General features: G+C 38.8%; 1 long non-coding RNA gene across 1 annotated transcript; it reads left to right on the top strand.

Moving 5' to 3' along the window:
* The first annotated feature begins 11050 nt into the window (after positions 1–11050).
* On the top strand, positions 11051–15417 carry LOC125157516 (uncharacterized). The gene is made up of 3 exons (XR_007148995.1): positions 11051–11176; positions 11740–11912; positions 14707–15417. It is a non-coding gene; the product is annotated as an uncharacterized LOC125157516 (long non-coding RNA).
* The last annotated feature ends 253 nt before the right edge of the window (positions 15418–15670 follow it).

Here is a 15670-nt window from a genome sequence, read left to right as displayed (position 1 = left end):
CCCAAACCCCAACCACTTCCGACTCCTCCACAGCCGACCCAACGCGGGGCGTGGATTGACCCCTCGCTGCCATCCGTACGCTGGGCCTGCTTAGTTCTCAGCCATGGACTAAGTCCGAAAGTAGGATTTGTAAAACGAAATTTTCCATTCATTTTTGTTCACAGGATCTGGGAGAGCAATTTGCCAGTGTAATAATTAAACCTAGATTGGCACGGCTGATTTACAATTCTACTCAAAGATTCAAGTAAAAATGAGAATTGCTATTGGACAAATGGAGGCAGGAGATGGTTTAACTACCCAGAAACCCAGCAACCAAAGGAAATTACTGACTAGAGAGGCACTCATGAAATACATGAAGATGTAGTTGAACCCAGGAAATGTAACTTGAAATCACTCATTTAATTTGAAACCCAGAGGCTTTTTGATTTTCCCTCATCCAGAGGACCCCATAAGCCTGTAACTTTTGTTGATGACTTCTGTGGTGTAAGGATGGGGTTATAACTTGTTTTCATGTTAAGTACTCTGACTGTGTCCATGAAAGGAATTGCCAAGGAGAACGTTGTCCCACTGAACCTGCCCAACTTACAGTATTTGTGCTGGTGCCTGAACAATGGCTAGCCCAAAATGCTGTGATGGATCACATAGACAGGCACTGGCCCCAGATCACTTGTATTCTTCTAACCAACTTATATTCTGAGTATTCCTGCCTCGCTCACCAGCACCTCCTCAGAATACACCCCGGGTCCTCAGTATTTCCTATCCCATTCTGGAGGCTTAGAACCCTATTCACTGCTCATACTTCTGGCACTGGGTTTGTCTAAGGACAAATCAGTGTCATGTTGGAACCTTCCCCAGTTAGTGGTAATGACAGGGTGTGTGGATGTCAGCCTATTTAAACTGATTAAGACCTCTGAGATGAACAAAGTCCATAGATACTAATCAATAGAATCTCACCTTCAGAAAGACTTTATAATATTTGACCCAAAGCTTAGAAGAGTTAGTCTGTAAATTATTTTAATTTAGATCAAACTGAAATAGAAAAAAAGATACAGTTTGCTAGTACAAGATGAGGTCATAAAGTTGGATATTAAATAAATCCAACAAGTCAAAATACTTGAAAAATTGGTCATTGGTTTATAACTTAACAATTTTGTTCTCCAGACTTTAGGAGTAGAAAAAATGTTCTAAGTCTAATAGACCTGGACGTTTATGGTTTCAGTCTGAGGCTGCCACTATTTCACTACTTCTGTGCTATTTCCAAGCCATTAGATATCAAACCCCTTCATTGTTTTTTGCCTCTGGTAATGGCTTAATTATTTGTTGTCACATAAAAAGAATGTGCATGCTTATTCACAATGAATAGTAAGAATTGAGAGTTTGAATGTGCAGAAACCCTTGGACAATACTGCATACATATAAACCTAGGATATACTTTCTAAAACCTAGGATAAACTATAAACCTAGGATAGACTTTCTAAAATGTCTCTGAGAGAGCTTATCAAGGGATAGGCAGTTGTGTTCACATAAGGTTAGTATTAGCAAGGAATCAGGACAGACCTGGGATGTTTCCTTTGCCTAGGTCAATTACATTGATCATGAGAATGCTAATATGACTGCTACTTAGAACAGAGGATGCTTCACTTTTAAAACCTTAAAGAAGAAATGAGAAACAGTGAGAGAATGTCCTGACAAGCCCACACCCTTGGGGTTTAGGGGGAGGCAGGTCCACCCAAGAGAGAGAAACATTGACAGGGCTATATAGACAGAAACTAATTTTGGACAAAATTCATTTAGTTTGTGTGATGGGGTGAATGTCTCAAGATTATCTACTTAGAACTTTGAAAGAGTGTATCAATAAATGAGAGAATTGTCTTCACCAAAGTTTTTTTTTTAAGTGTAGGCAATATTTGGCCATTGCCTAATCATTTCTTCTTAATTTTTTTGTGAAATATAATACAAATATAGAAAATTGCATAACAAAAAATTATTGTTTATTGACTTAGAAGGAAAACACATGTGGGGCACCTGTGTGGCTCAGTCGATTAAGGGTTCAATTCTTGATTTCAACTCAGGTCATGATCTCATGGTTAGTGAGTTCAAGCCCTGAGTTGGGCTCCATGCTGACAGCACAGAACCTGCTTAGAATTTTCTCTCTCCCTCCCTCAATGCCTCTCTTCCCTGGCTCTCAAAATAAATAAATAAACTTTTTTGTTTTAAATAAGGGAAACACACTTGTAACCACCACACAAATTAATAATTAGAAATTTGCTGGTCAACCCAAAAGACTTTTCAGTACCCTCTCCAGTCACATCCTACTCCCGCTAACCTTAAATGTAACCACTATCATGACATTTATGGTTTAGCCATGATTTCCTGTATAGCTTTATAACATTAAAGGGAAAATGAATGGTGTGAATTGTGGAATTTTCTGCATTCTTGAGTTTGCTGATTGTATTTCTGCAGTATAGTTTAGAATATTTTTCTATTTCTTGTATATCAATAATTGGATCTATGAGCTTGATCAGATATAGGTGCAATTTTTTTCGCATTTTGAGTATTTTCAAAACATTTCACATAAGATCAGGTTGTTTTACAGTTAGAAGGAATTAATTATGATTGTGTAGAAACATGTCATTAGAGGTTGCAAAATGTGATACTGTACTTCTGTCATTTCTTTTTTTTAATGTTTATTATTTTTGAGAGAGACACAGTGCAAACGGGGGAGAGGCAGAGACAGAGAGAAGGAGACACAGAATCTGAAGCAGGCTCCAGGCTCCGAGCTCTCAGCTACAGAGCCCGACCCTGGGCTCGAACCCATGAGCTGTGAGATCATGACCTGAGCCCAAGTCGGATGCTTAACCAACTGAGCCACCCAGGTGCCTTTTTTCTTTATTAACTGTAATGCAGTTTTAAAACAATTTTCCTTCATCAACAATTTTGTTACTCTCAGGTATGAATTGTAACAGAAACACATGGAAATGATTGATTATTTCTATTTATTTGAGTTTTCAAAACAATGACTTGGTTGCCTATAATTGTTCACAGATGACAAATAAGGATATTCCAAGAGAATAATTATGAATTATTGGATTTATATATATTTGATGTGTTTTGAACATTTCCTTACTATACTTATTGATGTTAAGATGGTCCTTCATTGGCCAGTGGAAGCCACTTCAAGATGAGTTCTGAATCGTTTTGAGACTATGCTAGTAGTCCTTGATGGTTTATTCATTATCTGGTATGACAAAATGTACCAGCTCAATTTTATACATTTCTATTAAACCAGGAATACTGGTTCTCAATGAGAACAGGGGATAATAAAATTAGAAAATAAAATAATTACTCATATGACTTATACTATCCATACATATAGTAGTGTCAGTACTACCAGAACTAATATGATAGAGAAAACAGATTTTTTCATATGTTCTCCATGTTATCATCCAGTACATTATAGTTAAACTACATCTATCTTATAATAATTCACTTTTGTTGAGTGTTTTTTAGTAGCAGGTCATATTTCAATTATTTTCTATGGATTCTCTCATTTTGTTTTCCCTACCATTCTGTGAAGAAGGTAATCTATAACTCTTTTACAGATAAGAAATGGATGTTTAGAGGGGCTGATTGGACTATCCAAGGTCACATAGCTAGTAAATAGTGGACTTGGAGTTCAAACACAGACAAAAAGATGCTAAGGCCATACTGACTTGTAGCATCTATTATATATTAAGAAAGGAATTGGGAGATTTGGTGGGTGTAAGTCACAAATGGAAGAAGAGGATAAAGTCTTAGGTTATTTATAGAGAATGGAAATATGGATGAACTTGAGAGAAAGGATAATGCAGTTGAGTTCTTTTATGAGGACTTATGTTTTTTTTCCTGAAGTAAGAGATGATCCTGTGGAGATTCTGATAAGATTCCAATATTAAAAATGGGGAATGGGGGAAGATACAGAATAGACTTTTGGGGTATAGGTAAGGTGGCTAACTTGGGAGTGGTAACATCTTTTTTTTTTCTTAGAATTCCAATTAGGGCACCTGGGTGGCCCAGTCAGTTAAGCATCTGACTCTTGATTTAAGCTCAGGTCATGATCTCAGGGTCGTGGGGTCCAGCCCCATATCAGCTCAGCATGGAGTCTGCTCAGGACTCTCTCTCTCTCTCTCTCTCTCTCTCTCTCTCTCTGTGCCTCTCTCCCCCACTCATGAGCTCTCTTTCACTCTCTCTTTCTCTCAAATAAAAAATAAATAAAAATAAAAAAGAATATCAATTAAACAAAAGCAGTTTAGACTGGAAAACATAATACAGTACTCCAGGTTTTGAGATTCCCCTTTCCCCCCAACATATGCTTAGCATAACTGAGCAGACCGGAGCACAAACAGAGTCTTAAAACTCATCTACAGTCGAGGAATAGTAGTATTAGATGGGCTAAAATAAGAACAGAAAAATATCTAGGAGCTAGTGAACACAGGGTTAAGAAGACTGTGTTGGAAGCCTCATATTTGTTCTCTCAGGATGTCTTTGAGCTCTGTACATAAATTTGACTCTCTATTCTAAGGAAGATGGAAAGCCACTCCACTTCCTAAAGTTTTTGCTACTAAGATTTCAGATGCTCTTTACCTTCTGCCAATCTGACACACACAGATCAGATTTATTTTAAAGCCCATTTAAATGTAGAGAGATGTGGGGTAAGGCAGGCTTGATTTGAAGTTGTGAATCCAGCTGAAGAAGTATCTTCATTGAGCTAACAGTTTGGTAAACTTTCCAGTATTCAGGTAGGCAACTAAGGTACCATATACCTAAAGCCAACAGTTGCACTGAATACATACTCATTTCCCCGCTCCCAAAATGTGGCAGCAGTGACAAATCCCCTTGGGAGCCAATTCTGCTGTATGCAATAATAATTCTGGGAGGCCATGAATAGACCTGTATATCCAGGCCCTATAGAAGGACAGTATTTAAAAGCCCGTAACTCCCCAATTATCCCTGCCCTAATTAACATAGACTGTTTTCTGTTAACAGCAACCAAACACTGAATAGTAGAAGTGCCAAATAGCTGGGGTTCATTTCAAGTCCTAGCATTTCAAACTAATTCTTTGTTAAATTTCTTTAACTGCTCTGTGCCTCAGTTTCCTTATTTGATAAGTGGAGATGAATCCACATTCATATGTACACCGTGGGATGCTAGTGCAAGGATGCATTGTGGGTACAAAGAAACACAGAGAATGAAATTACAAAATACTTCAGCAGATTCATTATTACTCACATACCACTACTATAATAAAGTATGGGACAGCAACATCAATCAGGGCTAAAATGCTTATTAGCCAGGCCTTGGAGTATGCACAGAGAAAATAGCCTAATTTTGAGGTTAAACTGGGAAAAACATATCTCCATTCTAAGGCAGTTTCTATTGCCTGCATGTCCATACCACACTCTGGGAAGTTATTTCTCCAATGTTTCAAATACTAGGTGAGAACAGAAGTACAAAACCAAAGCTAATGAGGTAATCCTGTTACTTTTGGAATAATATGAACACAATTATGGGAATCTGAAGAACTCCAAAAACTAGGATATTATGCACTCAGTATTACTCATTTTACACTGGTAGTAATAACTGCTACAGTAAAATTTGGTGAAGCGTACAAATAATACTATAATTACATGACATCATGTAGATGTTAGTTACAATAGGTTGTAATCATATATGTGTATGTACACATAAATCATATACATATGTATCAAATAAACATACCCATCTTAAATTTACACAAGATTATACATCTATTATCTCAATTAGAAACAAAAAATAAAATAAAGTTTGGGGAATCACCCTCAGCTAGAATTGAATTGCCTGATAGCCAATAGCTAAAGAAACCCCTCTCAGACAATAGCCTATATTGGGGAAAAAAAGGTGAAAAAAGGTCCTTATATGTAAACATGATGGCCAACCAATTCCTGCATATAATCCAGTGATCCATGGTAAATATTACTGTCATTTCTAAGAGTAATGGAATAAGTTCAAGGTGTCATCTAATTCCCCTACACTTAATCCAACATTTATTATACAGCAGCCTGTATTCAAGTAATTGTGGGTACAAAAATTTACACATCCGGATGTTGTATGATTTATAATGTTCTAACAATCTTTTGCGGAACTCATTTCACATCGACATAGGAGAGCTAGCTCTTGGCCCCATGTTTGAAATCAGAAAATTGAAGTTTGAGGAAAAGGAGGCCGGTCGCCAGAGGGTCTTTGATGTGACCAAGTCCAAACACTCAGCATCCAAGATGCACAGACATAATTGGAAAAACCACTGAGATGAAGAAGCAGAATAAAGAAAGACACTTGTTGATGTGCTGACAAGGTACTTCCATAAGAGTGCTGGGACAGCGGTAAGGAGGAGCTGTGTTAGGGAAAGAGGGAAATTTGGGCTCTGCAAGTTTCTGGGAAGTAGAGCAATAGCAGATGATGGCACAGATGGCACAGAGAAAACAGCGTGAGTGAGGATTAATGGTCATGTGAGGGAATGAATTTTGGAAGCCAAAAGATAATGAAATTCATGAGTTGAGGTCACTTGTCTCCCACCACACCCCCATGAAACTAGAAGTATCCAATGAAGGAGAGTGAGTGTTACATTTTCTGAATCCCAGTGTAGTAATACTTGAATAACACCAAAGACGGCAAAGGCATAGTGTCAATTTCAAACATCTGATGGCAGGGCGGGCACAGAAATATAATGTTATGACAAAACAATCAAGTTATGATATCAATACACCTCACTCAGTTATTTGACATACTTAAAGCACACATTTACTAAGCACCTGCTTGTGTTCGCTCCTGTGTAGGCAGATTCAGATTGAGTCTGCATCACTTAGGGCCAAATTGAGTGTCGGTGAGAATAATAACTAAGATGGACCTAAACACATCAGGTGTGGTTAAATATCGAGTCCATAGCGACTCTAAAGAAACAAAGACTTCCTAGTCACCATTATGAAATGCTATGAAATAAACTCGTTATTTTGAAATTGGGTGAGCAGAGACAAATAATGAAACAATTATCCCATGCCATGTTTGGCACATGAACTGTAACATTGGTTCCCAAAGAGTGGATGAGGGAAGCTGTTCATCAGAGAAGAATTCCATCCAATAAATAAAGAAGGGTAAATAGAAGTAAAATATCTCAACTTTAATTTTTTTAATGTTTATTTAGTTTTGAGTGAGAGAGAGAGAGAGAGAATCTAAAGCAGGCTCCAGGGTCTGAGCTATCAGCACAGACCCTGACGTGGGACTCGAACCCATGAACCGTGAGATCATGACCTGAGCCAAAGTCAGAAGCTTAACTGACTGAGCCACCTGGGCACCCCAAAATATCCCAACTTTAAGCTTCAAAGGACGCCAGCGATCTATGCTGGCAATATAAAAAGAGGGACAGCCATACAGTATGTGCCTCCTCAGGGAATAATGCAACACTCCTCTGAGGCTTTTTTGCTAAAATATGAAGACTGACCCAGAAGAAGACTCTACCTCTAATTCCCTGTCACAGATGGCAGGATATCCTTCTTTCTCATGGCTGAATTAACATTTCTCTGCACATATGTCCTTTTTATCAACAAATAGAATCTTTCACAGGGGACCCCTACATATGCCCCATCAACTTTAGTGGGCAGAACTTGGTCACATGGCCGCCACTGTTAGGTGTAGGGGAGGCTGGAAATACCATCACCCGGCAGAGGAGAATGAGAGAGCCATGACTGCATCGGAGAAGTCCAGAGTCCCATTTTTGGGATTAGGTATAATTTTTTTTTATTTAAATTCCAATTAGTTAATAATTCAGTGCAATAGTGGCTTCAGGAGTAGAATTCAGTGATTCATCACTTACATACAACACCCAGTGCTCACCACAACAAGTGCCTTTCTTAATACCCATCACCCATCTAGCGCATCACCCACCCACCTGCTCCCATGAACCCTCAGTTTGTTCTCTATTGTTAAGAATCTCTTGTGGTTTGTTTCCCTTTCTTCTCTTCCCCTCCCTTCCCACAATTTTATCTCTTTTGTTTCTTAAATTCCACATATGAGTGAAATCATATATTTGTCTTTTATTGATACACTTATTTCGCTTAGCCTAATACATTCTAGCTCCATCCATGTTGTTGCAAATGGCAAGCTTTCATTGATTTTGATGGCTGAGTAATATTCCCTTGTATATACATATAATACTTCTTCTTTATCCGTTCATCAGTCGATGGACATTTGGGCTCTGCATAGTTTGGCTATTGTTGATAATGCAGCTATAAATATTGGGGTGCATGTACTCCTTTAAATCTGTATTTTTGTATCCTTTGGGTGAATACCTAATAGTGGAATTTCTGGATCATTTGGGTAGTTCTTTTTTTAGTTTTTTGAGGAACCCCCAAACTTCTCCAGAATGGCTGCACCAGTTTGCATTCCCGCCAGCAGTGCAAGAGTGTTGTCATATCTCCGCATTCTCGCCAATATGCGTTGTTTCTTCTGTTGTTAATTTTAGCCATTATGACAGGTGTGAGGGAATATTTCATCATGGTTTTGATTTGTGTTTCTCTGATGACGAGTAATGTAGAGCATCTTTACCTGAGTCTGTTCACCATCTGGATGTCTTCTTTACAAAAGTGTCTATTCATGTCTTCTCCCCATTTCTTCACTGTGTTGTTTGTTTTATTGCATGTTGAGTTTGATAAGTTCTTTTGAGAGAGAGAGAGAGAGAGAGAGAGGGAGAGGGAGAGAGAGAGAGACAGGACGTAGGTGAGCAAGGGGCAGAGAGAGAGGGAGAGAGAAGTGGGGCTCACCAGTAGGGTGCTCGAGTTCACCCAAAGCAGGACTCCTGCTCACCTGAAGTGGGGCTCAAGCTCACCCGATGTGGGGCTCATGCTCACTCAAAGTGGGGCTTGAGCTGACCCAATGCAAGACTTGAACTCACGAACCATGAGATCATGAGCTGAGCCAAAGCAGGTGCTTAAACAACTGAGCCACCCAGGCGCCCCGATGAGTTCTTTACAGATTTTGATTGCTAACCCTTTATCAGATATGTCATTTGAAAATATCTTCTCCCATTCCATAGTCTGCCTTTTAGTTTTATTGATTGTTTCCTTCCCTGTGCGGAAGACTTTTATGAGAATATACTTTTTTAAAGCAAAATCAGTTTTTCTTACCATAGGGGGTATTGGTAAGAAAGACTCTTGGATCAGAAATCAACAAATCCAGTGATAAGGAGAGGCAGGGCTCCTAGGACCAAAAAACACAATCAAGGGTAAGGATTGACTATGCACTGGAAGGGATAAACTCATAAAGATTGAGCCACATTCCATTTCCAGGCACTTGCATAACTGCCACCTTGTTCTGTCCTATAACACAGGTAGCCAGAATTATCTCCATGTTATGATGAAGGAACACAGACCCCTAGAGGAGGGTTGAGGTGGCTTGTTCAGGGTACTGACTAGTCCCTCTATGACACATTATTTTCCCTGTCATGGATCATTGTTCCATCTCTGACTTACTACATTTAGCATGGCAAACATAAACAGAGGGAAGAGAAAGAGGTCCACTATCTCCTCAGCACAGCACAAGGCATATTGCATGTCAGGAAGGGGGCATACTTTTAACTCTGGCCACTTCTCTGATGATGGGAGATGGTGGCACAAATGGGGCTGACAGGGTGTCTCAGAGATGATCCTGCTTCTTATGGGCTGAGTTGTGTACCCTCAATATACATATATTAAGACTTTAACCCCCAGTACCTCAGAATACGGCTGTATTTGAAGATCAGGCTCTTGAATATGTCATTAGGTTGAAATGAAGCTGTTAGGCGGGTCCCTACTCCAATCTGACTGGTATCCTTGTGAGAAGAGGAGATTAGGACACACGGTAAGAAAATAGAGGTGTGTGAACACGGAGGGACAGCATGTGAAGAGGCAGCGAGAGGCTGTCCATGTGCAAGCCCAAGAGAGTGGTTTCAGGGGAAACCAACCATATCAGTACCTTAATCTTGGCCTTCCTAATTGTGGAACTGTGAGAAAATAAACTTTTACTTTTAAAGCCACCCAGTGGGTGACATTTTGTTATGGCAGCTCTTGTAAACTAATGCACTACCCCATGCTCTCCTTGCAACGCATCTGCACATCTTGATCAAAGGTGATGTGTGGGATCACATGAACTCAGCCACACACTGACATCAGAGTTGAAGACCTAACAAACTACTAGGGAAACTGTGTTAGAGTCTTAGCAATCTTACCATACTCAGAGGTAGCTGCCACACTGGTTGTGTTGCCAGCACGTCCGACCATAATCACAAAGAATGAGTCTGATGTGCGTTTGGTTCCATGAGCCCCTGCCATGACATTAACATCATAAGCCTGCTGATGTCCTGCCAGAGAATCAAAGAAACTTCCTAGAAGGCCTTTCTTAAACCCCGTGTGCCATTTTGGGCTAATAATAGGTTTCCATTCAGGAAGGAAAATAGATGTTCTTTTTAATGTCAACTTTGCTCCCCTACCATGTTTTACCCAATGCCAGAAGGTTGTGACTCAATTCTCATCTGTCCTTAATGTCCATCCTTTAAGACTCATGTTTCCTGAGATGCAGATCCTGCCATCTGAACGCTCACTATTTTCTAGCTAGGTAGATAGATGCATGTGGCTCAACAGCATTTGTAGATTGATGGGTTCTTGTGTGAGTCTGTTCTGAAGAGTACCAGGGAGAGGGAAATTCCCATTATGTAAACACCTCAGGATCTAGTCTTCGGATGATTGAAAAATATTCCATCTGGGGTGTCTGGGCGGCTCAGTCAGTTAATCCTCTGACTTTGGCTCAGGTCATGATCTCACAGCTTGTGAGTTCGAGCCTCAGCATCAGGCACTGTGCTGACAGCTCAGAGCCTGGATCTTGCTTTGGATTCTGTGTCTCCCTCTCTCTCTGCACTTCCCCTGCTCATGCTCTGTCTCTCTCACTCTCAAAATAAATAGACATTTTAAAAACTTTTTAAAAAATTTCGATCGTGTTTTCATATGTCATGTGAAACTCAATTGAGACATCATAATCCTGAAGACTCACCTGTTAACATGTGACATTTCCTCTTTCCTTTGAAAACTTATTGTAGATTTACTCAACTCTTCCTGGAAAATCAAGGCACTGAAGGTATGAAACCTACCTGCTCAAAGTAGATACTGTAGGCAAGTAAGAGCGAGGACACAGCAGGATGCCCCGCCGTTATTAATCCTATTATCACCCTGTTGATTGTCCCATGCTTGCCAATTAGTTATAAAATCTGTTTTGCAATAGATGAAGCAAACCCTTCAGGTATCCAAATGAGAAAGGAGAAGTAGTGTGCTGGCTGGGTGCTATCTCTGTCAATTATACTTGCGTGTGTGTGCCAGAAAAGAGTCATCTAACGTGAAAGAAACAGTGAACAGGTTGTGTCCACAAACACTGACCCTGGGAAAATAAACATTTTTTTTTTGTTTCTTTGTTTGTTTTTCATTCCCATATAAGATGGCTCAGTTTCTTTGCTGAAAGTTAGAAAAGAGTGTACAATTTCTCTGCTGTAATCTTGAAGTAATTCATCCACTAAGAAATGAAACTTCACCATGAGAGGTCTGAGAAACCAGTGTAGATAATTTCTTACCTCACTTAGTTTAATCTTGAATAGAAAATAAAGGGTCTGTGGTGAAGAACCCTTTTAATTATTTTCTGTCTTACAGAATTGAGAACACTTCACTCACTCATTTATTGGAACAACACATCTATTACTGACACCTTGCCGAGGAAGGGGAATCTTACTTGATCTTTGCCTAAACTCTCCCCTAAACTCTCAGAGCTGTGCCTGAAGAGGCATGCGGGGAATCATGCACATGCTGACAGTGGGATGCCAGAGGTTAGTTCCAAGTTTTTCTTACCAAACTGAAAGAAATGGAAACCTTGTTACTTCTAACCTTTAAAGTGTCTTCAGGATACATGCTACAAGGGTGGTTAACCTTGAAAACTTTTAAGTGAAATAACCCAGACACAAAAGGACACCTATCACATGATTTTACAGATATGGAAAGTCTATACTAGGCAAAATGATAGAGACTGAAAGTAGATTAGAGGATATCAGGGATGGGGTGGGAGGAGTAGAGGGGGGAGCTACTGTTCAATGTGTACAGAGTTTCTGTTCATACTAATAAGAACTTTGACAGGAGTGGTGATAGTTGCACAATATTGTGAACCTAATTAATGCCACTGAATTGTACACGTAAAATGATTCAAATGACCATTTCACACTATATATATATATATATATATATATATATATATATATATTTACCACAATGAAACATGTTGAGGGCATTTGATCAGGAGGCAGAAATCTCTCTTAAGGGCCAGAGGCAGCCATCTAGAAGGGGATTCTAAGTCTGTCTCTGGATAACAATTGCAGAGCCAGGCAGAGGGCCCAGTATCCAGCAAGGGTTCCATAGGTATTAGCTGCTACTTAAACTACTGTCTGTCCCTTTCTTTTCAGGTAGAAGTTGTATCTCTGAGGTCTCATGAACAAACCTATGCACCTGTCAGCCTTCTGCTTGGCCTTTCCCTGAACTTTTCTCCTTTTCTCCCCTCCATTCTGCTGATTCTGATATGCTTTTACACTCCAATGTACGATTCTTAATGTCAGCGATTGTATTTTTTGTTTTGTTTTGTTTTTCATTTCTTGGTGTATCCATTTGGTTGATTTTGAAGTTCTAGTTTTCTGACGAAATCTCAATTTTGTCAGCCATATTCTTGAACATATTAATGATAATTATTTCACAGCCCATGCCTGACAATTATGCTATTGGGATATTCTGAGGATGTTTTTCTCTTCCTCTTTCTCTTAATCTGTTTTTTGATATGTCTGGTGGTTTAATTAAGTGCCAGACATTGTTGTGCCAGGTGGTTTAATTAAGAGCCAGGGCTCCTAGTCCTCCCAACAGCAGCAGTTGGTGCCGTGGTAGATGCCTCCCTCCCCTGGGCATACTGGCAGATATAGAGTAGGAAAGCCAGTGGTACTGGGTGACTGAAGAACAGGCAAGGGGGAAATGCTCTATGTTCCTTAGGTCCTGAATCCCACACCCCCACCTAATGACATCCATGGCCCATGGAAGCATTTTTCTGCTACTAGAGACATCTCCAGCGATCATCCATCAGAAAATCAGGTGGACTCAGAACAATGTAGTTCAGCATAGCTTTGCAAAAGCCCATTAAACTAAATGACTATGGAACAACAGTCCACCAAAGTAGATCAGAACAGACAGGCCAAACCTTAAAACTGGGCAACTTACTGGGGAAGAATGAAGAGTCCTTTTGTATAATATCCAAAATATGCAGGACAGGGAAAAAATCATTCTTTATATGCAGAACCAAGAAAGTTAAAACTTAAATGAGCAATGGCAATGCCCTGACAACAACAGAGAAGACTCAGATGTTGGGACTAGTTTGCAATGATTTTAACGTAGCCAATATAAAATTTCTTGAAGGAGTAATTATGGATTACTGTGAAATTGAAACATAGTAAACCTCTGTCAAGTTACAGACATGATATAAAAAGTACCAAATGGAAATTAAAAATTAAAAAATACAGTGTAAAAAATAAAAACTTGCTGGCTGGCATCCATTGTAGAATATAGATGACAGAAGATGAAAGCAGTGAATTTGAGTACAGATCAACAGAACATACTCTTTGGGGAAAAAAAGGGGGCAAGCAAACAAACATGGGCAGGGAGGTGGGAGCTGTGGGACTAAAGCTAAAGAGCTAACATTTGTATCATCTGAGTTCCAGGAGGAACAAATAGTCGAAGCAATATACATCCGATCCTGATATGACACAGAAGCTGTGGAATAATCAGACAGGGAAGATAAACCATAATGATAAATATGTTCTACGATAAATTGATTTCTAATGGGAAGCATAGACAATGTGCAGCAATAGATAGATAATGTAGGTAGATAGATGGAAACTGTAAAAGAGAATAAAAGGAGAATACCAGCATTCATGCTAGTTCAATAGCTATGAAAAATGTCTCTGTTTGGGTCATCAGTAGTTGTGACCTTGAAGAAAGGCCAACGAGGGCTTCCCAAAGTGAAACACAAGTAGAGAGAAGATGAAAAAACGCAGAGTAGAACATCCAAAAACTGGAACAATTTCAAAGTATGTGACATACGCATGAATGGAATACCCAAAGTGGAAGTCAGAGCAGAAAAATATATTTGGAAAATGACGACTGTGAAATTTCCAAATTACTGATAGGCACTGAATCATACATCCAGATGTTCACAGCTATCAAAACAAAACAAACAAACCAACAAACAAGCAAACAAACGAGCAAACAAAAAAGCTACCTGGTGGCCTATAAATTTGAATTAAAGAAGAGACAAAACAAAGAAGAGATCTTGAAGAAAGCCAGACCAATGCACCCCCCCCACACACACACACCAAGAACAGAAAGAACTACAATAACAAAAACTGCTTACTGATAGAGGAACAAGAAGAAAATTACAATGGAGTCATGTCAGTAGCCATGCAAGCAGGAAGAGAGTATAGGAGATCTTGTTAAGGTGCCACAAGATAAATAACTCACCCACCTATGATCATTTATGTGTCTAGTAAACAATATTTTGTAAAAAGGGATGGTAAATAAAGTCTTTTCTCTCAGATAAAGAAAAATGGAATCATCACCATTAGACCTATCCTGCAAAAAATGGAAAAGATTTTATTGAGGAAATAAGAAAAATGATACAGGTCAAAAATGTGGATTTATATAAAAAAGGAAGTGCATCAGAGAAGAAATGCATAAAGGTAAATAAAGTTAATTTTTATCGTTTTTAATAGATCAAAAGTAACTTGTTTATATAATTAAATGTATTTATCTTTTTCTTAATAAATGGCAAATAAATGTTTAAATAATGAGTTATAATGTATATGGTGATTATAGCATATGAAAAAGTGAAAAGAACGGCATTCATGTAAAAAGGGGAAGGAATAGTGTCATTTACCTGCCCAATTTGTCATTTGCAGGTGTCATTTGAATGTGGCCTTACGTTAGTTTAAAATCTATGTGTCACCTCTAAGGAAAGCTCTAAAATGTTTTTAAAGACCTGTAATTGATGCACTAAGAAGTGAAAAAAACTGGCTTTATATAAAATGTTCAATTAAAACCAGAGAACGCAGGAAAGTAAGCCTCTTGTAATGAGTAGAAAACAGCTACAAACATGGTTGATATCAATGCAAGTGTTTCAATAAGCACTTTAAATAGGAATGGTGTATAAATAGCAATCAAAATTCACAGTGAATTTTATTACAAGTGTATATTGTCCTCAAGCACCTATTTGCAATTCAGTGATTCCGATAGGCTAAAGTAAAGGTATGGAGAAAGACACACCATGCTAACAGTAAGCTAAGGAACTCTAGAGAATTTATATTAATTTTATACTGTCAGGGGCATAAAACTCACAGAAATTGACAGAACTGTCAAAACCATAAGAAGCCTCAGTAGATACGACTAGTAAATATGAGTTTTTATTCTGGATATGATCTTAGGACAAAAAAAAGAAAATTAAGGAAAAGCTGAGAAAGTCTTCAGTTAATGACAATGTATCAATACCAGTTCATTAATGTTA

The sequence above is a fragment of the Prionailurus viverrinus genome, chromosome X (genome assembly GCF_022837055.1).
Source record: "Prionailurus viverrinus isolate Anna chromosome X, UM_Priviv_1.0, whole genome shotgun sequence".
Lineage (NCBI taxonomy): Eukaryota > Metazoa > Chordata > Mammalia > Carnivora > Felidae > Prionailurus > Prionailurus viverrinus.
The sequence above is the reverse complement of the archived record's forward strand: the minus strand, read 5'-3'. Positions and strand labels throughout refer to the sequence as shown.